General features: G+C 35.9%; 1 protein-coding gene across 1 annotated transcript in view; it reads left to right on the top strand.

The window, feature by feature from the left end:
• Positions 1 to 9,582, top strand: part of LOC108734103 (tyrosine-protein phosphatase Lar-like) — a 652,463-nt gene that overhangs the window by 10,978 nt on the left and 631,903 nt on the right. The gene's annotated exons all lie outside the window — the stretch shown is intronic.

Here is a 9,582-nt window from a genome sequence, read left to right on the forward strand (position 1 = left end):
CAAAAAAACAATAAGAGTTATTTCGCCACAGAGCAAATAATATCTAAATGAGCAAAACAAGCTAACAAGTTCGACCGTTAAACAGAACGTTAGAATGTTTACGAAAGCGTGACGTCACGCGCCTCCTATTGGCGTTTGATCTAATATGGCAGATAGTCAGGTTTTGTACTTTTATTTTTACTAAAATTAACTTAAGCGCAGTTGTAATAAAAAACAAATACTGTTTTTTAGAATACTTTAGTTCTATATTATTAATTTACATCATAATTTTAGTGATTCTTGGTTACTGTCATCATCCCTATTAAATGAGCTCCGCAGGCAAATATGATTGAATTTGTAGTTATGCTACGGCGCATCTTAATAAAGGGAAGGGGCATATCTCTAAGTTCCTGAAACGAACAGTACATTTTCACAATACTAAATCCGCTTAATTATGTTCATATTTAGCGTGGTGCCAATCAATTCCAGAAAATATCGTTGACGCGACTTTAAACGAATGTTTTCTATTTCGCAATATCTCTCATTAACCACACCAAAGCTACCGAAAAATCGAGCATTAAAACTGATAGTAAGTGGATATGCGGTTTTCACCAAATTTATAAAAAGTTTGCAAACTCTAATTTTTGAAGACTAATTGAGTTATGAATGGAAGCTAACCTTGATCTTGAATAGGGCAGCCTAAATATATTATCACATCTAATGTACCCATACACAAAGATGGACACAAAAACAACTAAAATAACTACAGGCCGATTTCAATGTTAAACATCCTGCCAAAAGTATTCGAAAATTCATAACTAGTAGAATCTTAAACTTCCTTACGAAACACAAAGCATTAACAGCTAACCAATTTGGATTCATAAAAAAACTAGAGACGATAGATGCAATTGCACGCTTATCTGAATTTTTACCCAAAGCTCTGCATAGAAGTAAATCAGTCATTACAGCATTTACCTATAGACCTCTCCAAAGCCTTCAATTGAGTAAAACTTCAATTGTTACTTTACAAACTAAAAAAGTACGGAATTAGAGGGATACCGTTACAAAACCTACCTTACTGAACGGGTGCAGATAGTATAAAAGTCTTATGATCAACCCCTATGTTGGGATCGTTGGTGTTTATAACATTTATCAATGATTTACTCAGTTTGATGAACAATATATAAACCTAAGCAGACGACACCGCAATATGTTCGTCTAGAGACTCCTGCTCAGGCACTGAATGTGAAATAAACGAGCAACTAACTACTGTAAATTCCTAGTTCTATACAAACAAGCTGTTCCTCAATAAACAGAAAACCACATATGTTTATTTCGCAAATAGGACTACTACGATCCCGACAAATATAAATATATACATTGATAATATGACAATACGAAGGGAGAGTCAAGCTAAGGGAATAGCTTTTGACGAGCAATGAAGAAACCACGTAAAAACTACCTTTAATAGGGTAAGGTATTTGTTATGTGTTCACTCTATGTAGACAGCTCTAAATTGATAACAGTTTAGTATGCCTTGTTCAACAGTATAGCCTGCTGCGAACTTATACCCTGGGGAGGTGCCTATGAAGCAGCCATTGTAAAGTTAGAAGCATTAGGTAACAAAGTAAGCAACATTGGCATTGAAGAAAAAAAAAGGAAACTATATATTATGCATACGACAGTTATACATATATAAAGCGTTATTAATTAACCAGCATTAAAAGCTAAGCCTTGAATACTTAAAAAGTGACAGCAATAAAAAAAAACAAAAATATAACATTGCCGAAATGTGAGCTTGAGGTGTACGAGGGTGGATTGATAAGTTTCCGGCCTGACCAAGAAAAACAAGGTTTTTAAAAATTTTTTTTTTTATTTCTCAACATAATCTCCTCCAAGGGCTGATACATTTCTCATAGCGGTGTTCCAGTCTATTAATGCCATCTCTATAGACTGATTCGTCAAGCTCCTCAAAATAACCATTTACAGCTTCGATTACTTCTTCATTGTCCGCAAATCTCTTACCGCCAAGCCATTTTTTGAGATTAGGGAACAGAAAATAGTCACTCGGGGCTAGGTCTGGAGAGTAAGGAGGGTGCGGCATCAATTCAAACTTTAGATCGTTGATTTTAGCCGTCGCAACGATTGACGTGTGCGCTGGTGCGTTATCGTGATGAAACAAGATTTTTTTCTTCGCCAGATGAGGTCGTTTAATTTTCACCTCGTGGCTCAAACGTTGCAATAAGTCTGCGTAGTATTGACCAGTGATAGTATTACCCTTTGCAAGGTAATCAATGTATATAATACCTCTTGCATCCCAAAAAACAGTAGCCATAACCTTGTTCGCCGAAAAAATTGTTTTTGCCTTCTTTGGAGTTGGTTCCCCTGGTCCAATCCACTGTTTAGACTGTTCTTTGGTTTCAGGAGTGTAGTGGTGGACCCACGTTTCGTCAACGGTTACGAATCGACGCAAAAATTCGCTTGGATTACGCTTATACAATGACAAATTTGCGGTAGAAATGTTTTTTCGAATCAATTTTTGGTCGACTGTTAGCAAACGCGGCACCCATCTTGCACAGAGCTTTTCCATATGCAAATGTTGGTGCAAAATATGTTGCACACGTTCATATGACATCTTACAGGTCTCAGCTATCTCACGCACTTTCAATCTGCGGTCTCCCAGCACTATTTGATGAATTTTTTCGATCATATCTGGAGTTGTGACCTCAACGGGGCGTCCTGAGCGAGGCCCATCAGAGGTGCTCACACGACCCTTTTTAAACTCGGAAACCCACTGCTTAACGGTTGAATATGACGGGGAGGATGTCCCCAGTGTTGAGTCCATCTCTTTTTTAATTTCCTTCGGCGTTAACCCCTTCAAATAAAAGTATTTGATGACAGCACGATTTTCCTGCTTTTCCATTTTTACGAAAACCACAGAGGCGTCTTGTTCAGCGTGCTGTCAAACCTACACTAGCAAGGAGATCGGGCTGAAACTATAGCTACAAGCTATCCAAGGATGGTACTATAGAATGTCACCTCAAGGTAGGCCTAGTGGCGTCATCTCTTGGTTAGGCCGGAAACTTATCAATCCACCCTCGTATAAGCAGAATCAGAACTGTGCAGCGATCAAATACATTAACAGACTACCCAAACAATTGAGAATAAATGACATAAAAAATATATCGGCCAAGATTAAACTCAAAAAATGGATCATCGAAATCGCAGACGAAAATCTGAAAATCTAGAAATCAATAACAGAGGGTACATTTTTTGAAAAAGAAAATGCTTTTACTAAGGGAATGTAGATATGTTTTTATTCTAGTCATAAATAAGAGTAGTGTGAGCTAGAATGTAATACTAATTATTAATTTTTTAAGTTTATATTAAATCAAGTGTGTATTATACAATTAAGTATGTAGTAAATAAGTATTCTGTTAAAAATTATTTTGATAATTTTGTTATGTATTAGTACCCTTCTGACCGCCTATTGTACAGGTCAGTTCGACCTACTATAGGGGTTTTCTTTGAATAAATAAAATAAATTGAAAAAAAATTCAATAATTGTAAACAAATGTACCGTAGGTATGTTTTATCCGAAGTCCTGACAAATCTATGGAGCTCAATTATTATATATTGTGACAAACACACATGTATTCTGATAAACACGCATATCTAAATCTTTTAAAACTACTAATTCCCTTTGAAAATTGATCCTTTTAGTTAACAGTATTTCTTTTTCATTCTTTTCCTCGCAAGACATTTATAAACACCACAGGTTTTGCCGGAATATTTGATTTTAATTAAATAATTATCAATTGAAGGTGCGCCGGTTAATAAATCAACTATATAAAAACTAATCATGGGTAACTCAGCAAAATTCCTTGCGTTAATTCAGTAACTTAGACTGCGCAGGTGCATTCCGTTAACTCAAAATTGCGCCATGACGTAACAAAATGGTACGCGCCGTAGGAGCAGCTAAACGCGCGCCATCTGCACGTTGCGCTCACACAATAATGATATACCTAAAATGAGATAACTTCAATAACACTCCTCTGCATTCTGCGCGCAACTCAACACCTTTACACGAGACGAAGCATTTAAGTTGCCGGCTTCAAGTTGCACCATTTGGATATAGGAATTGTGCATGTTCGTCACCGGTATTTTATGTACACGTAGCCGATGTAGTACTATTGGTTAATAAAATCAATAGCGAACGTTTGGGGGCTACATTTTGCCGCACGACGAAGAGTAGTAGAGGCAACGAGATAAGATACTACGTCTAGGAGACCTAGTTGATTAAAATTCCAGGGTTTGTACGTTCTACTTTTAAAACTAAAAGTCAAGGAAGTGTGAATAAATAATTGATAAATTTGGAGTTTGAAGAAAAAAGAATGAATTATGGAGAGTGGCGTCTTTCTACTTTACCCCTGTTTGTGATCACTCCGCCTTCCTCAGTACTTACAGAGGATTTTTTGCCATTGGGTGAATATCAGTTTACTATGCTTTCTCTCAGATAGTGTAGAAGATACTACTTTTTTGTATTTTGTTGTTTTGTATCATAAGAAACGTACGTTTATTTTATGGATTTAAAATTACTTTTAATTATTTTTATTATTTTTAGTTTTGTTTGTATACCTACCTACAATTATTTTTAATTTGAATATTGTGATTCACTAGAATAAAATTATTGTAGTTTATATTCTTTTGCGTGGAGGTGAGTATACTTCAGACTGTAAATTTAATTTATTACAAAGCGGATGTTAAAATCAATGTTTTAATTACCAATTAATTGAAATTTCTTATGATCAGCTATTTCTCTTTGGTCTGGTATCAACCTTTCGAATTTTCCTGGTCCCGCACTCTGCACCAACACATTGAAGAAGTTGACATTTCCCACGCAGTGAACTGAATTGGCAAAACAGCGTGGCGCGGCGCAGTGTTGCACATGTTTAATTTTATTTTTAGATTAAGATAAAATTGAAATAATAACAACATTTGTTTATCACTAATAGTATGCAGAATTATTTAAATTACATAACAAAACAAAGAAAAAATATAAGCTACGTACAGATTAGTAGGTCAAAGAATATCGTTAATGTAAGTTTCTACACCACCTTCAAGGTAGTACCAAGCCACCTTAACTTTTTTACACCTGTAAACACACATGCACACGTACATTATAAAAATAGTTCGAATTTCAAACCCCCTGTCAGAAGACAGGCTTTGAAACGTCTGTGAGAATTATTTCTAAATCTCGAAAACTGTCCGACATTTGGCGTACTTCATTTGCAGCGATTACCAAACGGTCGTAAAATCATTAGCGTTTTGTACTGGCTTTTGATAGAACCTCACTCGATGGGTGTACATTGCCGATTTCTCTTATTCTCTGTGTCACGTTACCGCATTTAGGGGGGTTTGTTGTTGAGAATGTTTTCACTGGGGACATGGGACACCGTAAATTTTCGATCGTTGCAATGTCATTGTGTTTACATTCGCCGAAATTAGTATCATGTCATAAAGTTATACCATATTAAACGCTATTGTAACCTTAGATTGGCTGTATACATACAAACTAATAACTTTAAAAGGCCAACAACTAATTGTAACATAAAACCGCCAGTCACACTTAATCTAATTTAACAAATAACAACAGTAAATGAGTCAAAAATATAACACCGATGCTGCCAATTACCGGCTGATTGAATGCGGCGTTGAATTGTCGTAATTCCATGGGTGATCCTACTAGGACCGGACTGACTTTTACCTGTAATTTCAGGCACCTTTCTATCGAAAACATTCGACCATCAAACATTTACTTAATTTTCCTGTTTATTATACATTCTAGAAAAGTTGTACTTAATTGAATAGTTAATTGAAACTTAATGTGTTACTAAATCAGACATTAGTCACATTTACGAAACGGGGAAAGTCCCAGAGGATTATAAACGGAACGTAGTAGTAACATTACCTAAGAAGAGGGGCGCGGATAGGTGCGAGAAATTTCGAACAATTAGCTTAACTTCCCATGCGTCAAAAATCTTAACTAGAATTGTACAGAGGAGGATGGAAACAAGGGCGGAAGAACTATTAAGGGAAGATCAATTTGGGATTAGAAGAAATAGAGGAACGCGGGAGGCGATTCTAGCTTTACGGGTAGCAATAGAGAAAACGATAGAAAAAGGAAAGACTGCGTACATAGGATTTGTAGATTTAGAGAAAGCTTTTGACAATGTTAAATGGGACAAGATGTTAAATATACTTAAAAATGTAGGGCTGAATTACAAAGATAGAAGAGTGATACATAGTTTGTATAAAGAGCAACAGGCAGTTATAGAGCCTGGGATGCAACGTAGAGAAGTAAATATTAGGAAGGGAATCAGACAGGGATGCACACTGTCACCGCTACTTTTTAATCTATACATCGAAGACGCCATCAATATCATTAAAGACAGTACAACTGTAAGGATAGATGTGCAAGGGCAAAAGATAAGTATGCTTAGATTTGCAGATCATATAGCAGTATTAGCATCTAGCAAGGAGGGCCTAGAGATAGCTTTAAATAAAATGGAAGCGGTACTGACAGATCAATACTGTATGAAAATAAATAAAGGTAAAACTAAAATACTGATATGTAAGGGAAGAAAAAGTAGGGAAAGAGCGAATATAAAGATAGGAGACGAAAAATTAGAACAAGTGGCTGATTTTAGATACCTAGGAAGTCAGATAAGTGAGGATGGAAGGAGTAGTAGGGATATAAAGCAGAGGATAGCGCAGGGTTGTGTCGCCTTTAATAAAAAGAAGTAACTTCTATGCTCGCGAACGGTTCATTTAGAAATTCTAAAAAGGTTGTTAATGGTGTATGTTTGGGGCACGGCGTTGTACGGGTGCGAAACATGGACAATGGGTGCGGCGGAAAAGAAAAGGTTAGGAGCGTTCGAAATGTGGTGTTATAGGCGGATGATGAAGATATCGTGGGTAGAATAGGTTAGAAATAAAGAGGTATTGGAAAGAATAGGAGAAGAGAGGACTCTATGGAACTCAATAAAAAATTGGCGAGTTAGGTTGGTAAGACACCTTCTCAGGTTCTAGTCAGAGACATATTAGAGGCAGAAACAGGAGTTAGGAGGGGTAGAGGTAGACTTAGATTAGATTACTCTTCGCAAATAGTTAAGGATGTGGACTGTTCTAGTTTTAGGGAAATGCGAAGTTTAGCTCAGGATATGAAAGAGTGGAGGTACGTGTCCAACCAGTCTTAGGACTGATGACCTTATGATGATGAATTGTATTCTAATTAATCGTAAAATTCAAATTAAAAGTAATTTTAAAACCATAAAATAATTATAATACCAACAAAATACAAAAAAATAGTATCTTCTACACTACCTGAGAGGGCGATACAACTACGATATCCACCCGAAAGAAAAAAATGCTCTGCAAGTACTGAGGAAGGCAAAGTGATCACAAACAGGTGTAATGTAGATAGTTTCCACTCTCCACAATTATCATTTTCTTTTCAAACTCCAAATTTATCAATTACTATTATTCACACTTTGCTTGACTTTTACTTTAAAACGTAGTAGAACGTACAAATCATGTTATTCCCTATTGCGTGAAGCTTGCCACAGATTTCAGATGAACCCTGTATTATCACAGGGATCATTGTTATCGAGAGAAAGCACCAAGGAAGTGTTTCCAAAGACATAATGGATATAGGGATCATCATTGAAGTGCCGATCATACACAAATACACATGCGCAAACAAGTGGAATCGGTCCTCCTACCGTCTTTTCTGTTATGACCTTGTGTAGGGTTTTGTCCAGTTCTATAATGATGTAACAGATGTCACTTGTGTTTGAGGTTCTACCTTGATTTAGTTTTGTCACCTTAATACTAATATTTTTTTGGAGTTTTTGTGTATGTGAAGCTTTACAGTAACAGTTATCAAATTCATTAAAATGTATCTTGTGCTCATTCACTATTTTTCTTAACTTTTGTTTAACGCACTATTTATTCAACAAATTATATGTTTGAATATATCTTCCTAGTGTATCCTTATGTTGTTTATTTTTAAAGATAATAACGAATGAGCCATCGTTAACTTGCTTAGTATTTACAATATTTGTTCCAACTTCAATCAAATCTACTTATCTCCGACATTAAGTCTTTAATTAGAATTCGGCCTTCCTTATTTAATTTCGACTTAATTAAAAAGCTTGTGTAATTTGATTTCGTTACATTTTTGGTTCAGTATTGCTACATGCAATAGATACAAATGCTTGGTCACAATTATCGCTTCCCTTTTGCAAATTCAACTTTTGTGGTTGAAGTTCTGCACTTTTTATTACCAATGAGAAGTAGATTTTTATCTTCTATTTCTTTGATCAGCTTTTGCAGTAATTTACTTTCAATTTCTATACCATTATATTTACAGTCAATGAGATCACAATTATTACATGTAACATATTTTACTGGAACTGATGCTGTTCTGATTCAGGTCTAAAGATCATCATGTATTGGAGTTGCTTCCTAATGTTTCTGTTGAGATAAATCAAAGAATTGTTTAAATTTAGTAATTCTCTTCTAAATTGTCACATGTCAATTCTGCCTAATCAAAAAACGTTGTTACTATTAATCAAGTATTGTATGAAATTGTTTTTTGGCAGTTGTTAATGTTTACTTAGAAACTAGACGAATGTATTTTCTTGATTCGACAGTTATTTTGTTGTAAACTAATTTTGTAACTTTTTACATAATAAAATTCTTTTTACATCGAAAGTTATTCTTGGAGATACCACGGATATAATACCAACAGGTTATGGGCCCAGAAAGTGGTGAAATTTCATCTCCAAGGAAAAGTCTGTGAAAGCTCAAATTGAAAGGCAGATCTGAGCAAGAACGTCGCAAGTCAGTATTTTTTTGAATTTTTAAAAGTCAAGTCAAGAGGTAAAAATGGACACTGTAAAATCACAACTCGTCATGCTGAGTCAAAACTCACAAGGAGTAGTAAACTATGTGCCGTGGAGGTTAAAATTAGATGCTGTTTTGAGAACCAAGAAGTTGTATGATGTTGCAACCGGAGTCAAGGTCAAGCCGGAAGGAGCTGAAAATGTCGCTGCAGTCATTGAATGGAATGAAAAAGACATGGAGGCTCTGCAACTAATAGTATTGAATGTCAGTGATCAAATCGCATATAAAATTGCAAATTGCAAAACGGCAAGAGCAATGTTGGACAGACTAGTTTGCTTGTACGGCACGAAGACAGAGATGAACATGGAAGTTTTGAGACAGAAACTTTTCACATGTACATACGATGAAAGCAAATCGGTGGCCGAAAACTGCATGGAAGTTATGTCCATAGGTGATGAACTAACCAACGGTGGTGAACCTGTGCCGGAATCATGGATGATGACCAGAATTCTGAAAATGTTGCCAGTGAGACTTGCTCATTTTCGTACATCGTGGGATAACGTGCCAGCAGCCGACAAGAGCCTGACCACCATGATCGAAAGACTGAGACTCGAAGATGATCGTCAACGCGATGAGACAGGTGAATTGGAAGTAAGTTTCAGCAATGCACTTCTCGTGAAGAAAAATAAAAAG

Source organism: Agrilus planipennis, unplaced genomic scaffold (genome assembly GCF_000699045.2).
Source record: "Agrilus planipennis isolate EAB-ADULT unplaced genomic scaffold, Apla_2.0 scaffold99, whole genome shotgun sequence".
Classification (NCBI taxonomy): domain Eukaryota; kingdom Metazoa; phylum Arthropoda; class Insecta; order Coleoptera; family Buprestidae; genus Agrilus; species Agrilus planipennis.